This window comes from Leucoraja erinacea, chromosome 6 (genome assembly GCF_028641065.1).
Source record: "Leucoraja erinacea ecotype New England chromosome 6, Leri_hhj_1, whole genome shotgun sequence".
Classification (NCBI taxonomy): Eukaryota; Metazoa; Chordata; class Chondrichthyes; order Rajiformes; family Rajidae; genus Leucoraja; species Leucoraja erinaceus.
The window spans coordinates 83,233,717-83,260,623 of NC_073382.1; the positions used below are offsets into that span (position 1 = coordinate 83,233,717).

General features: G+C 41.6%; 1 protein-coding gene across 5 annotated transcripts in view; it reads left to right on the forward strand.

Annotated features, from left to right (window-relative positions):
• LOC129698355 (F-box-like/WD repeat-containing protein TBL1XR1) overlaps window positions 1-26,907 on the forward strand; it is a 202,407-nt gene that overhangs the window by 20,763 nt on the left and 154,737 nt on the right. For 3 of the 5 annotated variants that reach the window (XM_055637456.1, XM_055637454.1, XM_055637455.1), the window contains exon 2: window positions 8,732-8,808. The exons of the other annotated variants lie outside the window; for them this stretch is intronic. The gene's annotated coding sequence lies outside the window, so the exon portion shown is untranslated. The remainder of the gene's footprint in view (window positions 1-8,731; window positions 8,809-26,907) is intronic. 5 annotated transcript variants of the gene reach the window in all.

A 26,907-nucleotide genomic window follows, 5' to 3' on the forward strand; every position in this document is an offset into this window, starting at 1 on the left:
GATATTCAACAAAGGCAGATATCCTAATTCAGTGGTTGAGAGAAAGGGGCCACTAGTACTGATTCACTCGCTGAACTTTTATCACTGATGTTTCTCTTGAGTCCGAAGTCGAGGCTGAAGTTTGTTTCTCCCTTTACAGTTTTTCCTGTTTCTCTCCAAATATGCTGAGTGGCAGACAGATTTAGTGTCAGACATAAGTTTTTGTCTGCTGCCTTGTTCCACGCAGCTCAGAATAGAACTCATTTCCGTTTGTATGTATTTCCTAGATGTGAAGATTTGATAGGATCAGAAGTTGCTGTTTTTTCCCCCCCAGCTTGGAACACTTGGAACATGAACAATGTTTATGGCAAGATTAGTGAATTGGTTTGAGCAGGAATTGGACTGGAATGTTCCTGACCAATAGGCTGCAGTGTTGTTTTTATGTTGTAATTTGCAGCTCCATTTTATCTATATATCTTATTTTTTACAGATGTGTTTAGATATGGCTGAATTCAGATCTAACGACAGTTTGAATTTGGTAGTGAATTTGTTTTTATTATTCAAAATAATATTCAATATGTTCTTTCAAGTTAAAAGATAATTCCATTCTAACCGCAAGTTTATTTGTGGTTAAATCACTTTGAAGATTCTTACCAGCAACGTTAATAGCAGTCACAGAGTGATACAGCACGAAATCAGGTCCGTCGGCCCAACACGTCTATGAAGGACCAAGATGCCCCATCTAAGCTAGTCTCATAGAAGCATAGAAAAATAGAAAATAAGTGCAGGAGTAGGCCATTCGGCCCTTCTAGCCTGCACCGCCATTCAATATGATCATGACTGATCATCCAACTCAGTATCCTGTACCTGCCTTCTCTCCATACCCCTGATCCCCTTAACCATCCAACTCCCTCTTAAATATAGCCAATGAACTGGCCTCAACTACCTTTTGTGGCAGAGAATTCCACAGATTCACCACTCTCTGTGTGAAAAATGTTTTTCTCATTTTGGTCCTAAACTGTGACCCCTTGTTCTGGACTTCTCCAACATCGGGAACAATCTTCCTGCAACTAGCCTGTCCAACCCATTAAGAATTTGCATGCATTTGGCCCACATCTCTCGCAACCTTTCCTGTTCATATCTGTCCAACTGTCTTTTAATCATTGTTATGGTACCTGCCTTCTACCTCCTCCAGCAGCTCGTTCCATATATCCACCACCTTCTGTGTGACAAAGATGCCTCTCCGATTCATATTAAATTTTGTCCCTCTCACCATAACCTGTTCACTGCCAAGTTTTTTTTTCCACCATTGGCCATGAGTCGAGTATACTTTGGGGTGGCACTGAACAGATTAAATATGTCTAAGAAGGAACTGCAGATGCTGGAAAATCGAAGGTAGATAAAAATGTTGGAGAAACTCAGTGGGTGAGGCAGCATTTATGGAGCGAAAGAAATAGGCAACGTTTCGGGTCGAAACCCTTCTTCATCTTGTTTTTGATTCCCCTATCCTGGATAAAATACTCTGTGCATTCACCCTATCTATGTCCCTCATGATTTTATAGTGATGTCATTGTCTGTAATATAAAGTTCCTCTTTGGATGAATTTCCCCTTTTCTCTGTTGTTTGAATTTTGGTTAACTTACCTGCGGTTTTTCTCATAAATCAAAGCATATGAGTTAATGACCATCAATTTCAGAGACTTTGTAGAGCTCTCACTGAAGATTTGGTTCAACCTAGAAACTATCTGACGACATATTGGACTTTGGGGCATCCAGAACCAGGGGCCACTGTCTAAGACTAAAGGGGAGGCCATTTAAAACTGAAATGAGAAAAAACTTTTTCACCCAGAGAGTTGTGAATTTGTGGAATTCTCTGCCACGGAAGGCAGTAGAGGCCAATTCACTGGATGAATTTAAAAGAGTTAGATAGATCTCTAGGGGCTAACTCAAGGGTGGGGAACCTTTTCATGTAGGAATGCCGCGTTAAGTTAGCTGTAATCTAATAAGGCTGCATCCAAGAAACTTCAATTAGATATACTTCAAAATGTACATTATTACTAATGTTTTAATTGTGGCCGTCAGTCGGGGAGGATTATTTCGTTGAATCTTCGTTTACTCTTTGGTATTTTAAATATGTTCATTTTAAGATTAAAATAAAAACAATAAAAAACTAACAAAAACATATTAATGAAAATAAAAGGATTAGTTCTGCCAAATTTGGATTCATTCAAAAGGCCGCACTTAATGGCCTTAAGGCCGCATGTGGCCTTAAGGCCGCAGGTTCGCCACCTCTGGGCTAATGGAATCAAGGGGTATGGCGAGAAGGCAGGCTCGGGTTACAGATTGTGGATGATCAACCATGATCACAATGAGTGGCGGTGCTGGCTCGAAGAGCCAAATGGCCTCCTGCACCTATTTTATATGTTTCTAAGATAGGAAACTGATTATGGGTTGCTGGAGTTTGGGGAGGGTTGAACTGGCTGGTTGGTTATTTATTAACTACTTATTTTTACTTATGGCATGTAAAAAATGATGTTAATTATCTGGGCAACTGTATACCGTGTACTGATTTGCTAATTTTAAGAATGAGTATTTCTGCATTTGTATATCATCCTTGCCAAAAAAGGCATTCTGGGATAATTGCGAAGAGATGAGTTGTTGCAGAGTTAGGAAAGTGACTGTAGAAGATCATCAGATCCATTGATCTTGAGGCTTTTATATGTGAAGAGAGTATTAACAGGATGGGGTGAGGGTGGTTTAATTTACTCAATAAATATCTTGATTATTGATTAGGAGCGTGACAATAGGCAATGCTTAAATGTTAAAGGTAATGTTTACACAGAAAAATAATTTGGCGTAAATATTTAAAGTTCGTAATGCTTACAGAAGCAATTATATGCTTCATAGTTAAAAGATAACATGGAATTTATTTCAAAAAGGTGCAAAATCCATGCTTTGTAGAAACAAAGAACTGCAAATGCTGCTTTACCAAAAGGACAAAGTGCTGGAGTAACTCAGCAGGGTCAGGCAGCATCTCTGGAGAGCATGGATAGGTGACATTTTGGGTTGAGATCCTTGAATCAATCTGAAGAATGGACCTGACCCAAAACGTCACCTATCCACGTTCTCCAGAGATGTTGCCTGGCCCACTGGAACTTTAAGGCAAAATTCATGCTTTGTTCTGTTTCCACGACCCATGGCCCATGACCTCACTTGATGTCCATAAACACACTCGGGACACCAAGTGCATGTGCCTGTCGTATCCATTTTATTGTTTCATTTTGAAAGATCTATAAGAAATGATGTACAGTTCCATAGCTAGTCTTAGTGACTAGGTTCAAAAGTGTGAAAACAGTGATACCTATCATTGGAATGTGCTTCTTGTCAGTACCATTTGGGGTTTGGCTTTGGTAGTAATTGCTACATCACAACCTGCTGATAAAGGTATGATTTACCCAAGAAGTATGGATGTTATCGGAAGTTACAGGAAGGTATTGGCATCAATAAAATGAACTATTCCTGTCAAGTTACAAAGAGTAGATAACCTATCACTTGTATAACCTTACTGATTGGTTTATCTTTACTCGTTATTATTTGTAAATCATGCATTAGAGTAGTTATATTTCACTTTACAATGGAGTTTGAGTTTGATTTTGGAATGTTAAAATTATTCCAAAAACTGACAATAGACAACTTTTGTTTCTCTGTGATCTTGGTGCTTACTGAGAATCGGTCTGAAGAAGGGTCTCAACCCGAAACGTCACCCATTCCTTTGCTCCATAGTTGCTGCCTCGCCCGCTGAGTTTCTCCAGCATTTTTGTCTACCTTTGAGAGTCAGAGTAAGCTCACACCACTGAAGTAGCCGGCAAAATTGTAGCAGTGCACTTCCCAGTTGGTTATAGAAAGGGCATGGAAATTGTATCTCAATCTATTCAGATGGTTTTTCAAAGACAAAATTGGAGTTTGAAAATGATCTGCATAGGCAGAAAGTGCAATTTTTACAATCAAAACCAAGCCAAACCAAAACAATGTAAATATATAATGTAAGAAAGTGAAGCAAGTTTCTGAGCATTTTATGGTTAGAAGACGTTAACAATTATTTTTAACAACTTATTACAATATTTGACGATTCTTGAATCGCTCTGTGTAGAGGTGAAGTGTTAATGAGATGTGAGGGCTTAGTGGGCTGAACATTTCCTGGTGAATGTCCAGCAGTAATGAGTTTTCCGTTTGTTTTAATGTTCAATAAAGTTTGAAAAAATAAAATGGTTAGGCACAAATAATGTATGTCAATACAGTCCCCAAGAGTAGAGATTTTATTAGTTCGATCTGTAACCTGGAAACATTTTAATAATTTTACTTACTCATCCAGCACAAGGGAATCCTCTGGAGAGTGAAGGAGAGTGCCCCCTGATCTGTGTGGGTCATGGTTGGGAGAATTCCTGAAATGTAATTAATTTAGGCTGGCTGAGAAACAAATCTACTGTCTGCAATCAAATGCAAGCCAATTTTGACCTGAAATGGCTGATGTGCAGTTTCAAAGCTTTGTCCTCTGGCTTCACTTTAACAGCCAAGATCGTTTTCATTGTTAAATTAAACTATGTTAAGGCTTTTTATTTTAAGCCCTTGAAAGATATGTAAAATAAGAGAATGAGATTTTATTAAGATAATAATTAGGCAGTAATTATTTGTCGAATCCCAGCCACATTTCAGCTTTTTGTTTTCCTGCAGAAGATTTTGGAATGCAATTGCAGTTCAACTCAAAAGTTAACTTTGTTCTGCCCATTTCTGTTTGGACTTAAAGTGAATTGAAAACCCCAGTTATTTCGGAGAAGGATGGTTTTTATTCAGTGTACTGAATTTTTAAACGCCTGAAATGACATTGTGCCTCCTCAATGCCTCAGGATGTGTTGCAGATGTTCAGTGGTGAATGGGGTTGGCGTTAGGCCCAACGTTGAGGATTTCCTTCAGATGCTGACAAAAGTTACATTACCATTTCATATCTCAAAGCAAAATCTAGCAGATAATGTTCTTTACAACAATGACCAAGAGCCCAGAAGGCTTTGTCAGTCTCAAGGGCCTGTCCCACGAGCATGCGACTCTATGCGGCAAGCGCGACCTAACGTGGTCTCTTGAACCGTACGGCCTCGCGGGGCCGGTCCCACTTCGATCGCCGGATCCGTATGGAGTTGTGCGGAGCTGGTCCCGACATCGCGCGGGGCTCTGAAAAAATGACCGTGTTCAAAAATTCCGCGCGGCAACGACCTGTCGGCCCGCAGCCGCATCGACGGCGAACACACCGCCTCGACGCTGTACATCACGCGCGAACTTCCTGCGGACTTCTCTCGAACTTCATGTCACTCACTCGACTCCGCGCGGCTCCCGCTTCTGATTTGGTCACGCTTGCCGCATGGAGTCGCATTCTCGTGGGACAGGCTCTTAATGCCATGGTTTGGGACATCTTTTAATTTCTGTCCTTTGTCTACCCATCTGCTATTCACCCCATTTCACCTGTATAAACTTATCACTTGCCAGGCTTCGGCCCAACACCACCTCTTTTTCTTCTTTCTCATTCCTGTAATCAGCCTGAAGAAAGGTCCCAATTCAAATTGGTCCCCCCCCCCCCCCCCCCCCATTCCCTCCAGAGGTGATGCCCAACCTGCTGAGTTCCGCAAGCACTTTGCGTCTTATTTTGTAAACCAGTATCTGCAGTTCCTTGTGTCTACATCCTATCTTATTTCTGTTGTTTCTCAGTGGATCCTAGAATAATATGCCCTGCACCCCCTCAGAATTGTCTTCATAAGGATGGATCTATTCGATATGTGGAATTGTACTGTGGATCAATAATCAGTAAAACAATTTGAATATTGAATGGATGCAGTGAAAACTATTGAATTCAAAGGTAGAACATGCACAAAACTTACCAGACTGCAGCTTGAGTGATGTATGCAATTGTGATCTGTGAATCCTGAAATGAGTTCAATGATACACGAGGTTCAATCATATTGACAGGAGGAGGAGGAGGGTAGATGGATGAGGAAACTCTGGTTTTTAGCGGCCTGGCCCTCCATTTATCCGTAAGCAGAATTAGGCCATTTGGCCCATCGAGTTGACTTCGCCATTCAATATTGCTGATCTATTTTTTTTTTTCTCTCAACCCCATCATTTTTCTGCCGTAATGTTGACTAATCAAGAACCTAGCAAGCTCTGCTTTAAATATGTCGTAGCCTCCACAGCTGTGTGTCCAGAATCATCACCCTCTGGCCTAACAAATTCCTCCTCATCTCCATTCTAAAGGTAATTCCGTTTATTCTGAGGCTGTGCCCTCTCGTCCTAGACTCTCCCACTAGTGAAAACATCCTCTCCACATCCACGTCATCCATGCCCTTTACTATACGGTAAGTTTCAGTGAGGTCCCTCCTCATCCTTCTAAACTCCAGCGAGTACAGGCCCAGAGCCTTCAAACTCATTCAAACCTTCCTCATACATTAACAAATAATCTCTGGCAACACCAGCACATCCTTCCTCCAATATGGGGCCCAATACTGCTCATAGTATTCCAAATGTAGCTTCACCTTGCTTTTATATTTAAGGATGTATATATATATAAGAATAAATAAATATATATATATATATATCTATATCTATATCTATATCTATATCTATATATATATATATATATATATATATATATATATATATATATATATATATATATATATATATATATATAAATATATATATATATATATATATATATATATTATATATATATATATATATATATATATATATATATAATATATATATAATTTATATTGTGGCCACAATTGCTGCATTTGCAAGTAATATTTGATGGGTTCTTATTGTTGTAAAATCATGACCACATCAACCCTGGCCAGTCGTACCTGGATCAGATTGTGCCCAAGGGCTGCTTCAGGTAGTGTTGCTTATTGGAGGGTGCAAGTTAGTGACAACATTTTGATCAATGTGTTTTTGATCTGTTGAGACCTTCATTGCCAATAAACAAAGTGTGTTGGGGCCCCAGCATGGTTTGCTTGACATGAACTGCAAGTTTGACATGCCTTCCTTCATAGAGTCATAGAGTGAAACAGTGTGGAAGCAGGCCCTTTGGCTCAACTTGCCCACACCGACCAACATGTCCCAGCTACACGAGTCACACCTGCCCGTGTTTGGTCCGTATCCCTCCAAACTTGTCCTATCCATGTACCTGTCTAACTGTTTCTTAAATATTGGGATAGTTCCAGCCTCAACTAACTCCTCTGGTAGCTTGAGCCATACACACACCACCCCTTGTGTGAAAAAGTTACCCCTCTGATTCCTATTAAATATTTTCCCCTTCACCTTGAACCTATGTCCTCTGTTCCTCGATTCCTTTACTCTGGGCAAGAGATTCTGTGCCATCTACCCGATCATGATTTTATACACCTCTGTAAGATCTCCCCTCATCCTCCTGCGCTCCATGGAATAGAGACCCAGCCTACTCAACCTCTGCCTACAGCTCACACCCTCTAGCCCTGGCACCATCCTCATAAATCTTCTCTGAACCCTTTCAAGCTTGACAATATCTTTCCTATAACATGGTGCCCAGAACTGACCACAATACTCTAAATGCAGTCTCACCAATGTCATATAGAACTGCAACATGACCTCCCAACTTCTATTCTCAATACTCTGACTGATGAAGGCCAATGTACCAAAAGCCTTTTTGACCACCTTATCTAGCTGCAACTCAACCTTCAAGGAACCATGCACCTGCACTCCTAGATCCCTCTGCTCTACAACACTACCCAGAGGCCGACAGTTCACCGTGTAGGTCCTGCCCTTGTTAGACGTCCCAAAATGCAGCAACTCGCATATCTCATATGATTAAATTCCATCAACCATTCCTCAGCCAACTTGGTCAATTGATCCAGATCCTGCTGCAATCGTTCACAACCATCTTCACTATCTGCAATGCCACCCACTTTTGTATCATCAGCAAACTTGCTATTCTTGCCTTGTATGTTCTCATCCAAATCATTGATGTAGATGACAAACAGTAACGGGCCCAGCACAGAACCCCGAGGCACACCACTAGTCATAGGCATCCAGTCTGAGAAGCAACCTTCCACCATCACCCTCTGCTTCCTTCCATGAAGCCAATTTGCTACTCACTCAGCTGTCTGTCCTCGGATGTATGTTTTAGTATCTTACTTAAAAAGTATATTTTAGTGTTTCACGGTATGTCTTGTGTGGGGGGATGATGGGGGGGGGGGGGGGAATAGGGGGAAACCATTTTCAGGCACCTACCTCGACAGAGATGCGACTTTCTTGCTTGTCGCTTCTTCGCCCCTCTCCTCACGGCCTTACAGCTGGTTTGATGCGCCCTTTCCCGGAGTCGGGCCCAGAGCTTCAGCGGCGACGCAGCGGGACTTTAACATCGCGGACCCCCTTGCCGGGGGTCGCCGGAGAAGCGCTCCCACCGCTGGCCTGTGGCCTACAACATCTCGACGTCGCGGTCTGTGGAGGTTCTGGCGGCAGGCATGGAGCTGACTTTACTTTACCTGATTTGAACTTTGATTCCATGCGTTTTAACCTCCCATCCTGCAAAGACTTGAGTGTTTAGGTGCTCCCTCTACCGATGTTCACCATTTCCGCCCCTCTCCTCATTACACAGTGGGGGATGTTTGTCATTCTTTTAAGGAAGGTCTGAAATAAAGTAAGGTTTCATCTGTCCATTCCCTCCACAGATGCTGCCTGACCTGCTGAGTTCCTCCAGCACTGAGATTTATTCAAGATTCTACAACCTGCAATTCCTTATATCTCTGTAAGTTTCTTTCATGCATTGCAATTTAAAAGTTAGAAAGTGAGTACGCAGAGTTAAGATCGGGCGCGATCTCAATGAATGACTCAATGGGCTCAATTGGCTATGTGCCTTCTCCAGTTAGAAAGTTCAATTTTAAAGCAATGCATTGCATGTTGAGTGTTAGCTGTATGTGTTTTGTTATTGTTCAGTAATTCTGAAAACGAAGAATCATGTTGGTACTCTTAGAATAGTGTTCACAGTTGACTATTTGTAGACTTGGCACTTTCTCAGATGGGCAGATTGGATTTCCTCATCTGTCGCTTTATCTACATATTTATTTTTACTAGAGTGCTCCAGTGCAGCCTTGGTTTAATCTTCTACAGGAGTTTCTAACATGATGTTGTTGTTTCATTATGTTACATTGTACATTCCACCGATTGTAAATTATTTAGTTACTGCAAATTCTTATGTAAAAACAAAGGATGGATTGGTAACAGTTACTATTTATTCTCAAAATTCAGTCTTCCGACCAATGCTCTCGAAACATGTAGCTGCTTTAATTTGCAAGAATGTCTCTATTTGAAACTGCGTTGTCAGAAGCAACTCCCTTTTCAACTACTCTAAGCATTGACACATTAATCTTTGATACTCGATAGCAACGTAGTATTGATATTGCTGACCTGTGTAAACTTTGATTCCTTGTGTATTTAATTGTTTGGTGTGTTGTCGGAGCTTCCCTACCCGGCAGGAAGAGGTGACGAAAATCATAGGGCACCTGAGAGAAGTAAGGACTGTGCAAGTCGACAACATCAGTTATTTTGCCAGGGATGCATCTGGATTTGTCGTGTATTAAACCTGGTGCTATCTAAGCCCACAAGTTATAACTGGTTTTCGGTTCTGTGAAGTCCATTTTGGTTCACAAGTCAAAGGAAGGCAATACCGTGTCTGAAGAAGGGCCCTGACCAGAAATGTCACCTATCCATGTTAATCTGCCATTTAATTATTCATTCTAAGATAGACACAAAATGCTGGAGTTACTCAGCAGGACAGGCAGCATCTCTGGAGAGAAGGAATGGGTGACGTTTCGGGTCGAGACCCTTCTTCAGACTGATTATTCTATTTTGTTTAGAGGCAAATGGTCTTGAGTGGAATAGATGGGATCAGGAACATGGTGTAAAGAAAGCGGAATTGTGCGCTGCTACTTAGCATTCTACATATGTGTATGTCACGTTAAAAAAAAAAGACACAAAGTGCTGGAGTAACTTTAGCGTGTTGGGCAGCATGTATTGAGAATATGGATGGGTGACGTTTCAGGTCAGGCATTCAACAAGGTTCCACATGGTGGGCTGCTCTGGAAGGTTAGATCGCATGAGATTCAAGGAGAGATAGCTGAACGGATAGCAAATTAGCTTCATGGAAGGAAGCAGAGGGTGATGGTGCTTCTCAGTCTAGATGCCTATGACCAGTGGTGTGCCTCAGGGTTCGGTGCTGGGCCCGTTATTGTTTGTCATCTACATCGATGATTTGGTTGAGAAAATACAGGGCAAGATTAGCAAGTTTGCTGATGATGCAAAATTAGTGGTTTTGCAGATAGTGAAGATGGTTTGAACGATTGCAGCAGGATCTGGAACGATTGGCCAGGTGGGCGGAGGAATGGTTGATGGAATTTAATACAGAGAAGTGTGAGGTGTTTTATTTTGGGACATCGAACAAGGGCAGAACCTACACAGTGAATGGTAGGCCTCTGGGTAGTGTTGTCGAGCAGAGGGATCCAGGGGAACAGGTGCATGGTTCCTTTAAAGTTGAGTCGCAGGTAGATAAGGTGGTCAAAAAGGTTTTTGGCACTTTGTCCTTCATCAGTTAGTGTATTAAAATATAGAAGTTGGGAGGTCATGTTGCAGTTGTATAAGGTGCTGTATGACGTTGGTGTGACCGCTTTAGAATATTGTGTTCAGTTCTGGGCACTATGTTATAGGAGAGGTATTGTCAAACTTAAAAGGGTTCAGAAAAGATTTACGAGGATGTTGCCAGGACAAGAGAGTGTGAGCTATAGGGAGAGTTTGAGTAGGCTGGGTCTCTATTCCATGGAGCACAGGAGGATTGGGGGAGATCCTATAAAGGTGTACAAAATCATGAGAGGAATAGATCGGGTAAATGCACACTTTTGCCAAAAGTAAGGGGATCGAGGGCCAGAGGACTTGGGTTCAAGGTGAAGGGAAAAAGATTTAATAGGAGTCCAAGGGGTAACTTTTTTCACACAAAGGGTGGTGGGTGTATGGAACAAGCTGCCAGAGGCGGTAGTTGAGGCTAGGTCTTTCCCATTGTTTAAGAAACTGTTAGACAGGTGCATGGATAGGACAGGTTTGGAGGGATATGGACCAAGCACAGGCATGTGGGACTAGTGTGGCTGGGGCATTGTTGGCCGGTGTGGGCAAGTTGGGCTGAAGGGTCTGTTTCTGCACTGTATCACTCTGACCCTTCTTCATTCACATTCATTGGCTCAGTTTAACATTTGTATTTGAAGTATGTGAATGAATCGGGAGCAAATAAACTAATAGTAAGTTATTGAGGTGAATAATTTGGGGAGAGAGAAGGAGTTTCCCATTGAATTCTTTTTCAGTGTTGCTTTAGTTCCATTGGACGAAAGATGGAGAACAAACACGAGTTCCCGGAGTCCACCCTGTGATGTGTGACTGCATTTGCTGACTGCGCGGTGGAGCTGTGTTGTCGTATTCCCTGTTGCGTGGCTTTCCAAATAGTATTGCAAAAGATCCCATGAGACTGAGGGAAGGTTGTACCAAAAGCTGCTTTTGGCTTGAGTCACTGGAGGGTAGACAAGTAGCAACAGATCAGATTCGGGGAGTTGTCAGAATGGTCAGTTTTGTTCATTAGGTACATTAGTGTGATTTGCTTTGTCTGTGCGACATTCTTCGTTTGAGTTCAGGAAATCTTTGTTTTGTTTCTGTAAACTCAAGCAATGTGATCTGTCGAGACTCTACCAGCTCCCACAAAGGCCTGTTTTAAGGTTTGTTTTCTGGAATTGTTTAGCATTGTGCATTGGCTAAATAATTCAAATCGGAAACGATGCATTATAATCTAGAATGAGCTGGAGGCTGATTTGAAAGCACATTAAGGTTCTGACATCTTGTATTAAAAGCTGTTGAATAATAGGCTCAACATACTTGTTATTCAACCTGGTAACTGATAGTATATTTGATTACAAATGTAATTAGTTAATACACCTTAACATAGATTGTCATGACTCTAGCACATATTTATATCTATTGTTGAATGCTCACAATGTTTTAAATGTTAATCCTTTAAACAAATTAAGTATTTGAAGTAAAGTAGAAACTGCATGAAATACTCAGCTGGTCAGGCAGCAAATGTGGAGAGAGAAACGGAGACTGATTCAGATCAGTAATCTATCAGCTTTGGTCTGTTGCTTCTTCATTTATGCTGTTTTCCTATTCAGATGTTCCAAAGCTAATGAAGCGTCAGGTCATCTAAAAATCTTTCGTTGTCTCTGTACTGTACACTGACAATGACAATTAAAATTGAATCTGAATCTGATCTGAATCTGAATCTGAAATCTATTTCTTGGACTGTTGGCGTTCTCGTTCCTTGTGCCCTTACCTCTGGCTCGTTAGGAGCTCATCCGCCCTTTGACATGTCTTGTTTTTGGTCCTGCTGGGGGTCCACAGCCTCCTCCATACCTGGCGAACCAGGTGGGGGAGACGGTTTAGTCGCCAACTATCCGACCATGGAGCAGGTAGCACGGGATTACATGGTACCCGTGGCGGGGGGGAACTCCCCCCGACCTGACTACTGAACTGAACCAGCCTTACAACTCTCAAAGGTGGTGAATTTGTCCTCTCTGGTTTCTCTCACTCATCTAACCTAGCAGATGCCTTCAGCTGTTCAAGATCCACACAAACCTTTCCAACCCACTTACTTTGAAACTGCCGACCGACCGTGTCTCTGACCACGTCATCTCTCCTAATATCTCCTGGTGTCCATTTTTTTTCCTGTCCTTTCCCCTTCTCTTTAGACGTGTGCTGTTGGATAGTGCAAATCTCTCCATTTAATTCCATCTTTTTAAGTGAAAATTTAAAACAAGTTAAATTATTTTCTTGCGTGTGCTGATTAAATTCTGATCACAAAATATTTTAGCTGGTTTGAAGAATTTTAGTTTGTATTTGGATAATTGTGATAAACAATAGGTGCAGAAGTAGGCCATTCGGCCCTTCGAGCTAGCACCGCCATTCACTGTGATCATGGCTGATCATCCCCAATCAGTACCCCGTTCCTGCCTTCTCCCCATATCCCCTGACTCCGCTATCTTTAAGAGCCCTATCTAGCTCTCTCGAAAGTATCCAGAAAACTGGCCTCCACCGCCCTCTGAGGCAGAGAATTCCACAGACTCACAACTCTGTGTGAAAAAGTGTTCCCTCCATTCTAAATCGCTTACCCCTTATTCTCAAACTGTTTCCTGCCTCTAGCATGTCCAAACCCTTAATAATCTTATATGTTTCAATGAGATATCCTCTCATCCTTCTAAATTCCAGAGTATACAAGCCCAGCCGCTCCAATCTCTCAGCATATGACAGTCCAGCCATCCCGGGAATTAACCTTGTAAACCTACGCTGCACTCCCTCAATAGCAAGAATGTCCTTCCTCAAATTAGGGGACCAAAACTGCACACAATACCCCAGGTGTGGTCTCACTAGGGCCCTGTACAACTGCAGAAAGACTTTGTTGCTCCTATACTCAACTCCCCTTGTTATGAAGGCCAACATGCCATTCGCTTTCTTCACTGCCTGCTGTACCTGCATGCTTACTTTCATTGGCTGATGAGCAAGGCCCCCCGGATCCCATTTTACTTCCCCTTTTCCCAACTTGACACCATTTAGATAATAATCTGCCTTCCTGTTTTTTGCTACCAGTGGATAACCTCACATTTATCCACATTAAACTGCGTCTGCCATGCATCTACTCACTCACCCAACCTGTCCAAGTCACCCTGAATTCTCATAGCATCCTCCTCAAAGTTCACACTGCCACCCAGCTTTGTGTCATCTGCAAATTTGTCAGGCTAACTGGTCTATAATTCCTTGCTTTCTCTCTCCCGCCTTTCTTAAAAAGGGGATAACATTAGGTACCCTGCAATCCACAGGAACTGATCCTGAATCTATAGAACATTGGAAAATGATCACCAATGCGTCCACGATTTCTAGAGCAACTTCCTTAAGTACCCTGGGATGCAGACCATCAGGCCCTAGGGATTTATCAGCCTTCAGTCCCATCAGTCCCCATTTTCTGCCTAATGTGAATCTCCTTCAGTTCCTCCGTCACACCACATCCTCTGGCCACTAGTACATCAGGAAGATTGTTTGTGTCCTCCTTAGTGAAGACGGATCCAAAGTACATGTTCAACTCATCTGCCATTTCCTTGTTCCCCATAATAAATTCATCCTTTTTCATATTCAAGTGTCCAACTTCGGTCTTAACTAATTTTTTTCCTCTTCACATACCTAAAGAAGATTTTACTATCCACCTTTATATTCTTGGCTAGCTTACCTTCGTACCTCATCTTTTCTCCCCGTATTGCCTTTTTAGTTATCTTCTGTTGCTCTTTAAACATTACCCAATCATCTTGCTTCCTGCTCATTTTTGCTTCGTTGTACTTCTCTTTTATTTTTATACAGTCCCTGACTTCCCTTGTCAGTCACGGCCGCCCCTTACTCCCCTTTCTTCTTCTTTGGAATGAACTGATCCTGCACTTTCTGTATTATTCCCAGAAATACCTGCCCTTGTTGTTCCACTGCCATCCCTGCTAGGGTATCTTTCCAGTCAACTTTGGCCAGCTCCTCCCTCATGGCTCCATAATCCCCTTTGTTCAACTGTAACACTGACATCTCCGATTTGCCCTTCTCCCTCTCAAATTGTAGATTAAAACTTACCATGTTATGGTCACTACCTAATGGCTCATTAACCTCAAGTTCCCTGATCAAATCCGGTTCATTACACAACACTAAATCCAGAATTGCCTTCTCCTTGGTAGGCTCCAATACAAGCTATTCTAAGAATCCATCACAGACTCCACACACCCCCTTTCTGGGGCCCAGTGCCAACCTGATTTTTCCAGTCTACCTGCATGTTGAAATCTCCCATAATAACCATAGCATTACCTTTACGACATGCCAATTTTAAGTCTTGATTCAACTTGCACCCTATGTCCAGGCTATAGTTTGGGGGGCCTGTAGATAAGTCCCATTGGGGTCTTTTTACTCTTACAATTCCTTAGTTCTATCCATACTGACTCTGTATCTCCTGCTTCAATGTCACCCCTCACAAGAGTCTCATAGTTTTGAGGACATTGCCTCAATGGTCAGGTGGTGTGTCTGAGCACCTGATGTGATATGCAATTATGAATGAGATGCAAATGGTTTCTGAGCTATTTTTATCCGCTCATGCCGCCAAAGTTAGAAACTAATCTTGGGGCCTGATAATCTGAATGCATTAAAGAACAACGTGTCAGACCTATAATTTGTTAAATGTAGTGCAAGGATTAACAGTGATCTTCAGTTCCAGCTACACACAGGGACATGATTAGCCCAATCCACTATTTGATCATGGCTTATCTATATTTCCCTCTCAACTCCATTGTCCTGCCTTCTCTCAGTATGAATTTGAAATTGATAGCAGATTTTTTTTTTTAATCAACCAAACTAGCAAAAAAAAATCCTTGTTTTTTACTTGTCTAATGTGTGAATATTTTTAGTTATTGAATATTCCTTTTCTATTTTTCCTTTGGCTGAGTGAATCCCAGAATTTGTACCGCAAGGCCAGAGCCTGCCCTTAATTTAAAGTTCTACATTTCAATTATATACAGTTTCTTAGAAACACCAAAATGAAAATATGGAGTTGTGTGTGTGTGTGTGTGATAGATAGTTCAGTTCAATTTAATTTACTTAGTTCATTTCAATTTAGTCACGTGTACCGAGGTACAGTGAAAAGATTTTTTTTCCATGCTAACCAGTCGGCAGAAAGACAATACGTGATTACAATCGAGCCATTTACAGTGACCAGATACATGATAAGGGAATACCGTTTCGTCCAAGGTGTAAAGCCAGTAAAGTCTGATCAAAGATAATTCGAGGGTCACCAATGAAGTAGATAGTAGCTCAGGACGGCTTTCTAGTTGCGGTAGGGTGATTCAGTTGCCTGATAATAGCTGGGAAGAAACTATCCCTGAATGTGTGCATTTTCACAATTCTATACTTTTGCCCGATGGGAGAGGGTAGAATAGGGAGTGGCCAGGGAGCGACTCATCCTTGATTATGCTGTTGGCCTTGCTGAGGCAGCATTAAGCATAAATGTAGTCGATGAAAGGGAGGTTGACTCGTGTGATGGTCTGGGCTGTGTCCACATTTCGCTGCAATTTCATGCGGTCTTGGATGGACCAAGCTGTGATGCATCCTGATAAAATGCTTTCTCTAGTGCATCTGTAGAAGATGGTGAGAGTTGTTGGGGAAATGTTGAACTTCCTAAGCCTTCTAAGGAAGTAGAGGCGTTGGCGTGCTTTGTTGGTCGTTGCTTCCATATGGGTGGTCCAGGAGTTGTTGGTGATATTGACTCCGAGAAATTTGAAGTTTTCAACCATCTCTACTTCGGTACCATCAATGCAAAATGGGGTGTGTGAACCACTTCACTTCCTGAAGTCCATCACTATTTCCTTTGTCTTGCTGACATTGAGAGAAAGGTTGTTGTCTCGACACGAGACTTCCCATTCCTGTACTCCATCTTATTTATTTAATATCTGGCCGACAATGATGGTGTCGTCTGCAAATTTGAAAATTGATTTAGATTTGGACATGGCTGCAGTCAAGGATGTACAAGGAGTAAAGAAAGGGGCTGAGAACGCTCCAGTGTTGAGGATTATCGTAGAGGATGATAAGTCCCCTATCCGAAGATAGACACAAAAAGCTGGAGTAACACAGGCAGCATCTTAGGAGAGAAGGAATGGGTGACGTTTCGGGTCATGACCCTTCTTCAGACTAGTCGGGGGAAAGTGAAACGAGAGATATAGACGATGATGTAGAGAGATAAAGAACAATGAATGTGAACAAAGAACAAGATATGCAAAAATGTAATGATGATAAAGGAAACGGGTCATTGTTAGCTGTTTATTTAAGTCATAAGTGATAGGAGTAGAATTAGGCCATTTGGCCCACCACATCTACTCCACCATTCAATCATGGCTAATCTATCTCTCCCTCCTAACCCCATAACCTCTGACCCCTGTACTAATCAAGAAATGTGTACTTGTAGCAGGACAACAGAATATGTAAACATGGTACACGGTAAACAATATAATAAACGAGAACAACATTTCAGTGTGTGTGTGTGTATATATACATATACATTATGGGCAAATGAAGCCTGTTCCTGGGCTCTCCTGTTCTGTGTCATAATTTTCAGATTCTATTAGCTCTGTGGCTTTCAGTATGTAAATACTGCTGTTGTCTCTGGTGAGTTCTTGTTTCAAATTTCCCTCGAGCTCTGGAGAGGCCCATTTCCCTCCTGCGATACATTTCCCTCCTGGGATAAATAAAGTTCTGTGCTGGAAGGAACTGCAGATGCTGGTTTAAACCAAAGTTAGACACAATAAACTGCCTTAACTCAGCGGGACAGGTAGCATCTCCTGAGAGAAGGAATGGGTGACGTTTCAGGTTGAGACCCATCTTCAGACTGGTTGTGGATAAGGGAAACGAGAGAGATAGACGATGATGAAGAGAGATAAAGAACAATGGATGAAAGATATGCAAAAAAGTAACAATGATAAAAGAATCCGGCCGTTGCAAGCTGGCTGTGTCAGAAAGAACTGCAGATGCTGGTTTAAATCAAAGGTAGACACAAAATGCTGGAGATACTCAGTGGGACAGGCAGCATCTCTGGAGAGAAGGAATGGGTCTCGACCTGAAACGTCACCCATTCCTTCGCTCCAGAGATGCTGCCTGTCCTGCTGAGCCACTCCAGCATTTTGCTTCTACCTCCTATTGTTAGCTGTTGGTTGGGTGAAAATGAGAAGCTGGTGCTACTTGTGTGCGGGAGGGATGGAGAAACGGGGGATGCCAGGGCTACCTGAAGTTCGAGAAATCAACTTGAAGCAAGTTTTTTAGTTGTGCCTTGGGATAAGATTAGGATATTTTTAGATTTATGCAAATGTTTCAGTAAATGCAATTAGAGAGGTTGCGAAAGTGTTTTATCCATTTTGCACACATCGTGCACCTGAATGTTTGTATTAAAGGATCGATAATTGTACTAAAAATCGATAGTAACAGTCTCCAACATGTGTATATATAACTAATTGGTGCTAAAATTTCCTTATCTGAATGAATCAAACGTAAACATCATAGCCAAACCATTGCTCTATTAAAATGATTTCCAACAGATTCCAGTGTAAACCACAGTTACAAAACATTATGTAATTAGGATTTGTTTCTAACTCGTTTATCTACATCAGCCACACGAAGAATGGTAAAGTTGTGTGTGATAGTCGTTGTCACTTTACCCCCACAGTACATGAAAGTATGCCCGGATATAATCGTATTTGGTGTGAACAAGTAATTGGTTGGAGTCATTCATGGGGGTTGGACAATATGCTTGATTGCAAGTCTTTCCATGTTTGCAGAAGTCGTATGTTCTGTCAAAGTAAAGTCCTCATGGGCATAGAGGGATATGGGTCATGTGCAGGCAGATAAGGGTTGGTCTTGGCATTGTGCTTGGCACAGACTTTAGTTTATTGTCATGTGGTGACGCCAGCAATGGCTGCCTCGCCAACAGTTTGGCTGTCCTTTCCTTTGTGTTTAAATAGTATGTGTTAAATGTATGTTTTTAGTGTTCTTTAGCTTTTTGTTTTATGTGGGGGGGGGGAGGAGTTTATTAGTTTAGTTTAGAGATACAACGCAGAAAACAGCCCGTTCGGCCCACTGGGTCCGCGCCGACCTGCGATCACCGCACATTAACACTATCCTACACCCACTAGGGACAATTTTTACATTTATCAAGCCAATTAACCTGCAGACCTGTACGACTTTGGGGTGTGGGAGGAAACTGAAGATGTTGGAGAAAACCCACGCAGGTCACAGGGAGAACGTACAAACTCTGTACAGACAGCACCAGCTGTCGGGATCGAACCCTGGTCTCCGGTGCTGCATTCGTTGTAAGGCAGCAACTCTACCGCAGCGCCACCGTGACCACCAACTGTAGGTAGGGCACCATCGTGACCTACCTATTGTACCGGACTTGAATTGGGGGAAACTAATCTCTTACCTCAGCGGAGATGCAAATTATTTCCCCCCCCCCCTATATCGTATCTCCATCCGCTCTGCGGCCTAACATCGAGGAGTTGGCGGCCTTCGCTGGAGATCGACCGGGAGCTCCATCGCAGGAAGCCTACGGACTTACCACCATGGAGCTCGCGATCCCTTTGCCAGGGATCGACCTTTGCCAGGGAGCTCCAACCATGGGTGCCTGCAGACTTTAACATCACAGAGCTCGCGGTCTCTAGTTAGAGACTGATTTTGGGACCTCCAAGCCGCAGGAGTCTTGATCCGCCCCGACGCAGGGGCTTTGACCGCCGGCTGCGGGAACTTCAACTGCCCCGACCGCGGGAGAATAAAGAGGAAGAAGATTGGATTTTATTGCCTTCCATCACAGTGAAGAATGTGGGGAATCCGCTGTGGTGGATGTTTATGTTAACTTTTATGTAGTTGTGTGCTTTGTTGCTTTTTTTTTCTCTTATGGCTCTATGGTAATTTGCATATCACTGTACCTTAATTTGTATATGTTACAATAAAAGACCTTTGAAACCTTTGTGAATGGGCTGAAGGGCCTGTTCCTGTACGGTTCCATGTTCTTTATTTGAATATCTTTATTTGTTGTACTATGCCAGCCTCTGCAGCTTGAGGTGTTCCAACAAGCGGAGGTTTGCCATAATGCGCAGTTTATTCAAGTACCAAAATGGAGGACGTAGCCAGACATTCACGTTGCCTGTAGCAATGTCTTGAGAGATTTGTCTTCCATTTTGTGAGATTATCAGGTAATCTTTGATTGTTGGCTCTGACAAAAACTGGTAGCCGGATATAAATAACATGGCCACATTCATTTTTGAGGCGTTAACGGGGACAGATAAAGGATCTTGTAAATATTCCTCACATATGCTTTGGTGAACGAGAGGTGGTGATTGTTTGGGTGGTTCCCCCTCTGTTATCATGCTTCTGAAATGTCCTTCCATAACCTAGGCTACTCTTCAATTCACCTCTAACCCATTGCGGACATTGGACTTTGTCTGTGGAACTGATGCGCTACAATGCTGAGAACTATATTCTGCACTCTGCATCTTCCCCTTTGCTCTACCTAGTTTGTATTGCTTGAGTTTGATCTGTTTGATTGCAGCTTTTCACTGTATGTACAGTAATAAATCTGATGCATCAAATTGGATAGAAATGCGAGAAAACACCATAAATTTTCACTGTACCTCGCCCAACACGGACTCCATCTGTATATATGTATATATGATATATGTATATATGTCCCCCCCCCCCCCCCATCTCCCTTCTGTTTTTTTTTTTCTGTTCCTTGTTTTTTGTGCTAAATATGTAACTGAGTACCTAGCTTTCAGTTTCACTGTCATGTATAGTGATTATCTAAACCTCGATTATATATGAATATAGTTGAATTAAACACCTGCACCTGCATTGCAGGAGAAATCTGCCCCGTTTCACTTACCAGTGATTAATGAGTTAATACCTGCACTTCTATTTTTGGATTCCCTTGCGGAATATAAACTTGACTGAGAAGGCTTGTTGACATGAAGTACTTTTCTCTCGGGTTGATTACAGATTCCGGGGAACTACCTGGCAAATCGAGATAGTTGGCAGATCTAATTAACTGTCTTAGCTCGTGCAAGAAAAATAGTCGTTGGTGAGGAATTGGACAGCTAATTTTCTCCATAACCTACTCCTGCACATGAGTCAGCATGTTCTCAGGAGGAAAGGGGAAAATGGTGGAAATATGTCATTAAAAATGTCTAAACCATGAGAACTGAGTGATTTATGAACGTGATGTGAACCCATGAGATTAAATTATAAAACTATGGCCTGCTCCCAAATACACATTTTTCTCTGCATAAATCTCTCCACAGAATAATATTAGAAAGCGTATGGATTTCTGCTTCTGACTTTTTCATGTCACGTTTGTACTCTTTGATGTGCTATTAAAGCATAAAATATACCATAAATCATGTTACAAAGCATTTCCCTTCTGCAGTTGGTATTTTAATGAAATGGAACAAAATGCGGACTTGAGCAAAACATGAAAGTTTTTTAAATGTTATTTATAGATGCCTGCATCTGCACAAAATGTGTATAATTACTTTGATTTGGTTTCTGATCCGTCAGATTGAGTAAAAATGCTAATGTGCACTAGAGTTGGCTTGTTTATTTTGTTTGCAAGGATACTGCAGTGGCTGTTTTCCGTTATCAGAGAATTATGCATGTAGTAGGCAGGGTGGGGTCGTGGGCAAACTGGGCAAGGTACTGTTGTTTTTTTATGTTCAAGCTAAAAGTGTTAGAGAATCAAAGCCAGTCCAAATGATGCCAAAAGCCTGTTAATTGTACAGCCGTGATTACAGTCACGTGTTGTGTTCAAATGGAAGGAATATTAACTGAGACGTGACTGGTTAGTTGTGCTGTCAGCCATTAAATGTCAGCTCATTTTCAACCTGGGTTGTTTCTGAGTGATGCGAAATCATGGCTCGTGTCTTGTGGAGATGTTATTGACCATCATTTTCTTAAATGGTGTTTTAGAAATATATTTGTATCCCTTTTGGTGCTTTAAGCTTGCAAGGAAATTAAAATGAAATTAAAATGTGTTCATCTTTAATGTTGATACTGAGTGATTCTTATTTCTACTCCAATTCTATTCGGGCCAGATGAAGCCAGATTAAATGTCGCTTCCACCTTGCTCCACATCATAGTTGAACATTCAATTGAAGAGAAAAATAATTTTTTAAGCACATCTTTGTATCAAGTACTTCTGTAACTTGGCTTCTGTGAAAGCAAGCTTGTGATTTGGGTTCCTGGTACAAGTTTTTCCCCTGTAGTAGAATGGGAGTGCCCAGTACTGGTGTTGGGATAAATAAAATGATTACTGAAGAAGGGTCTCAAACTGAAACATCACCTATTCCTTATCTCCAGAGATGCTGTCTGACCCGCTGAGTTACTCCAGCTTTTTGTGTCCATCTTCGGTTTAAACCAGCGTCTGCATTTTCTTCCTCTGCCTAAATAATAATTTTCCAGGTTATCCAATGTGGAGAAGCACTCTCTCCATTTTGTATAGGATTCTGTTGCATCTGCTGACCTCTTTGCTTAAATTTGCAACATGACATATCAAATAGCTTTTACCTTGTGTGTATGATTCACGGACTAGATAATGTAAACATTTAATAATACAACTGAGTGTTTGTCGTGAAATGTGCACTCTGCATGTAAAGAGACAAAGGTAGTTTTCCATAACTGTCACATCTAATGATTACACAATGTGTGATGATAAATTAAAAAGAATAGCTTGTGATTAAAATCTTGAGGGTTTTCTTCATAAGTGGTAATGTATACTCCCTATTAAGAGCCAGGCTCGCTGGTTATATTGTACATTTACTAGCAAATGTTGTGATTTAGTTTTATTTCCTCAATATATTTTCATTGTGCAGATTGTGGCAGGAAGAGGGAGGTTCACAAATCATGATGAATATGTCTTATTGAAAAAGTAGTCTGAGGGAGCAGATCACAAGGGCACTGCTAAGGAATAATAGTATTTCTTAGCTGCATAAGGTATCCATTTGAACAGGCTTATCAACCTTGGTATTATTGATTATTTCATCTTCTCTGCACTCCACATTAACACATCAAGGTTGCATCCCAGTGTAAAAGCCTTTGAATTGTGCATGCAACCATTATAGTGACATGACATTATTTACTGACATCTGTGCCTTGCCCCTTGACGACATGGTTTCTGAGCTGTGAAACTGCACCACTGTGAGAGTAACAAGGACATCTGTTTTGTGCACAAGGGTCAAAGCAGACCAAGCATTTATTTGCAGAACTGAAACTTTAATCCTCAGTGCGACTAGAGTCGCTGATCATTTTTGCTAAGCTCACTGCAAAAACGGAACATAATACCCACAACTTTCTCAAGCTCAACAATATTGATTGAAGCACTTGCCCCATTGAATTTCATTGACTTCAGATGTACTTCAATTTACCTATACTTATGCTGTCTCCTTGGATCAAATTGCTTCATTCATGATGCAAGCATTAAATTCTCTCAGATTATGAACATGCTGAGTTTTCCTTTTTCCAAACCTCATTTCTTCCTGGCTGTGGATGGCAGTTTGTATGATTATTTTTAGTTTTTAGAGATGCCGCGCAGAAGCAGGCTCTTCGGCCCACCGAGTCCGCGCTGACCAGCGATCCATGCACGCTAACACTATCCCACACAAACGAGTGACAATTTACAATTTTACCAAGCCAATTAGCTGACAAACCTGTACGTCTTTGGAGTGTGGGAGGAAACTGGAACACCCGGAGAAAACCCATGTAGGTTACGGGGAGAATGTGCAAAACTCCATATAGACAACACCAGTAGACAAAATCGAACCTGGGTCACTGGTGCTGCAAGGCAACAACTCGACTACTGCGCCACCCATATTGTAATATGACCACTGTTCTAAGTAACCTACAATTTTTTGGAAATAGTCAAGAACTTGTAAGATTTGTTATTTCTCAGAAAAGTACTGAGTATAGTCCTAACAATAGTTAAAACTACTTACGATACAAGATGGCACCCAAGCCGGGCAGTTCTCTGCGTGCTGGTCGCAGAAGTGGATCTGCAATCACTCATTACAATCGTGCCCCTCTTTTAAACCTCTACTCCAACAGCAGCGTTTCTTACTTCATTCCTATTATCCTGAATATGTACACTGTGGACGGCTAAATCGCAATCATGTATAGTCTTTCCGCTGAGTGGTCAGCGTGCAATAAAAAGCTTTTCACTGTACAGGTACCTCGGTACACGTGACAATAAACTAAACTAAACAGAGTTAACGGTTGGTGACTTTTCTTCGCTGCTCAAATTTCCTCCCACATCCCAGAGATATGCAAGTTGTAACGTTAAATGGCCACCGTATCTGTCCCTGGCATGTCAGTGTGCGGAGGAATCTGGGGGAGTGAAAAATGGGATTGTTGTGGGAGTAGTGTAAATGTGTGGCTGAAGACTGGCGTGGACTCGGTAGGCTGAAGGACCTGTTTCCATGCTGTAACTCTGCATACTGCTGTTGTGATGCTGACAACTGTGCCTTGCTATAACTAAACCTCAGAATTAGATTTGATATTGGGAGAATTGAGACCAGTGTTACTTTTGTCCGAAGCTCTTCCCCATGGCATTTCCGTACTTCCAATCCCATTGAACATGGAAAAGTGCAGAACGGGAACAGGCCCTTCGGCCGAATATAATACCAAGATATACTGGTCTCCTCAGCCTGCACATGATCCGTGTCTCGCCATTCCATGCATATCAACTTATCTATTTAAAAGCCTCTTAAATGCCACCAGTCGTATCTGCCTCTACTACCTCCTCTGGCAGCACGTTCCAGACACCCACCACCCTATGTATATATTTAAAAAAAAAAACTTGTCCCTCCTATCCCTTTTAAATATTGCCCCTCTTAACTTATTATGTCCAAAGTCTGACAGAGCTGCGTCATTACTTCCTGACTCTTAGACAGAATGCCCCGACTAATGAAGTCAAGCCTACCATGCGCCTTATGTGCTCACTTGTGTCACTAGTTTCTGTGAGCTGTGGATCTGGACCTCAAGATCTCTGCACATCAATGCTCATGGGTCTTACCATCAACTTTATATTTTCCTCTTGCATTCAATCTCCCAAAGTGCAGCACCTTGCACTTGCTCTAATTAAACTCCATCAGCCATTTCTCCACCCTTCTGTGGCTGATCTATATCCCATTATATACTTTGACAATCCTCCTCACAGTCCGCAACGCCAACGATATTGTTGTTGTCTACAAATGTTTGTGTGTGCGCATATATATAATCTTATATATATTTTAATGTTTATGTATATATGTATGTATGTGTATATATATATGTATGTGTGTATATATATATATATATGTATGTGTGTGTATGTGTGTGTGTGTATATATGTGAGTGTGTGTGTATATGTGTGTGTGTGTTCAGCATGAATCCTGTGTATCTTAACCTTGTGGTTCAGCCTATCATGAGGGACTTTATCAGATGCCTTACTAAAATCCATGTAGACAACATCCACCGCCCTACCCTCATTGATCACCTTCGTCAACTCTTCAAAATACACTACATGGCCTTCTGTGGACAAAGCCATGCTGACTTTCCCTAGTTAATGCATTCTCTTACAAATGGGAGAAAGTCCTATCCCAAAGAACCTTCTCTATTAGCTTCCTGACCACTGACATGAGGCTCACCTGCCTATAATTCCCTGGATTCCCCGTAGTTCCCTTCTTAAACAAAGGAACAACATTGGCTACTCTTCATTCTTTTGGGACCTAGCCCATGGCTAGTGAAGTTGCAAAGATCTACATGAAAACTCTGCAAACTCCTTTCTTGCTTCTCTTAATAACCTGGGCTAGATACCAAAATGCCATGGGGATTTATCTCGTTGATCTCTGTGCTCTTGCCCCATTCTCGAATTAAGTGTAACCAATTAATTGTCTACAGATACAAAAGCTCTCCAATTGCCTCACTAAACATTCAACTTCCCAACGTGCCCGACCTCACTTTGTCTTTTATTGTTTTTTCTCCTTTAAGAAGCACTCTAAAATGTATCTGTTCAACTGTCCCGCTACATGGTGCAAATATTATTTGGTTTATATTTTCAAATAAATATTTTTACCTTTAAATATGTAACATTACTACTATATAAATAAGATTGTTAAAATCACAAATATTACTGGTTAGTAGATTAAACCCGGCTGATAGTTTTCCCCCCATCACTCGTTCCCACTCAGGCATACTTTAGATGAAGTATTTTACTCTTTTGTATCCAGATGAGATTTAAAAAATCCCAACATTGACTGGTAATTGTATGTTGGTATCTCATATTTTAGAGCTAGTAGCAGGTAATGCATTCATCTATTTCCTCCAGGGAGTTGTGGCATTTGAATTTCAAACCCAGTGTACAATAAAATGGAAAAATAAATGGCCAAATCTTCTTTTACTTCTCAAGCAATCCCTCCAGATCAAAGATGTGTTGCTGCTGGTCTGGTTCAGTGTGTTCTAGGGAGGTAGATGAGGCCATTGTGGGAGTTTAAGATCAGCCACAGGGGCCACAGGGGATGGGCAGTTTGTGAGGTGATGCATGCCTTGCGCTAATTCATTGTCTTGAGCTTCTCGATATCATCCTAAGTGTTCCTTCTCAATTTTGAGCAGCTAGGAGTCAAATTCAGAGACAGAGTACGGAATAGTGTGTTTTAAAAAATAAAAAAAAAGTCAAGTATTGGTCATATAATCAACGTAGTCTGCCCAATTCTGCGGCTTTAACATTTGAGGTATCTTTTCAGTGTCATAACCTTCCTTCAGTAGGTAGACCAGATGTCAGAAGCATTTTGGTGTATCATTGCTACCCGGTAGGCCATGTGCTTTGCTATGGGCCCGAGGTCTTGATCTTCAAATAGCTCTTTCCTCAGTTGACAAAAATCTGTGTGGGCACATTAAAGATGGAGGTAAGTTTTAACACCAATCTACCAATCTCTGCCTTTACTAAGAGATGTCGCGTGTAAGTGAGGTTTTTCTATATTTTCTGCGGTTTGCTGTGAATCTTTATTGCCAGATGATATTGTCTCATTGGGGTGTTTGGGATGAAGATGATCTACAGATTGTGCTGAAGAACCTATATGTGCCATTGTTATTAATATGGTGCTTTTCCTTCTGCTCTACCCATTCTCCGCCTGCTCCTTAGTTCATGCTTTCTCTGCTGGGCTTTTCCATTCTGTTTCCAGTA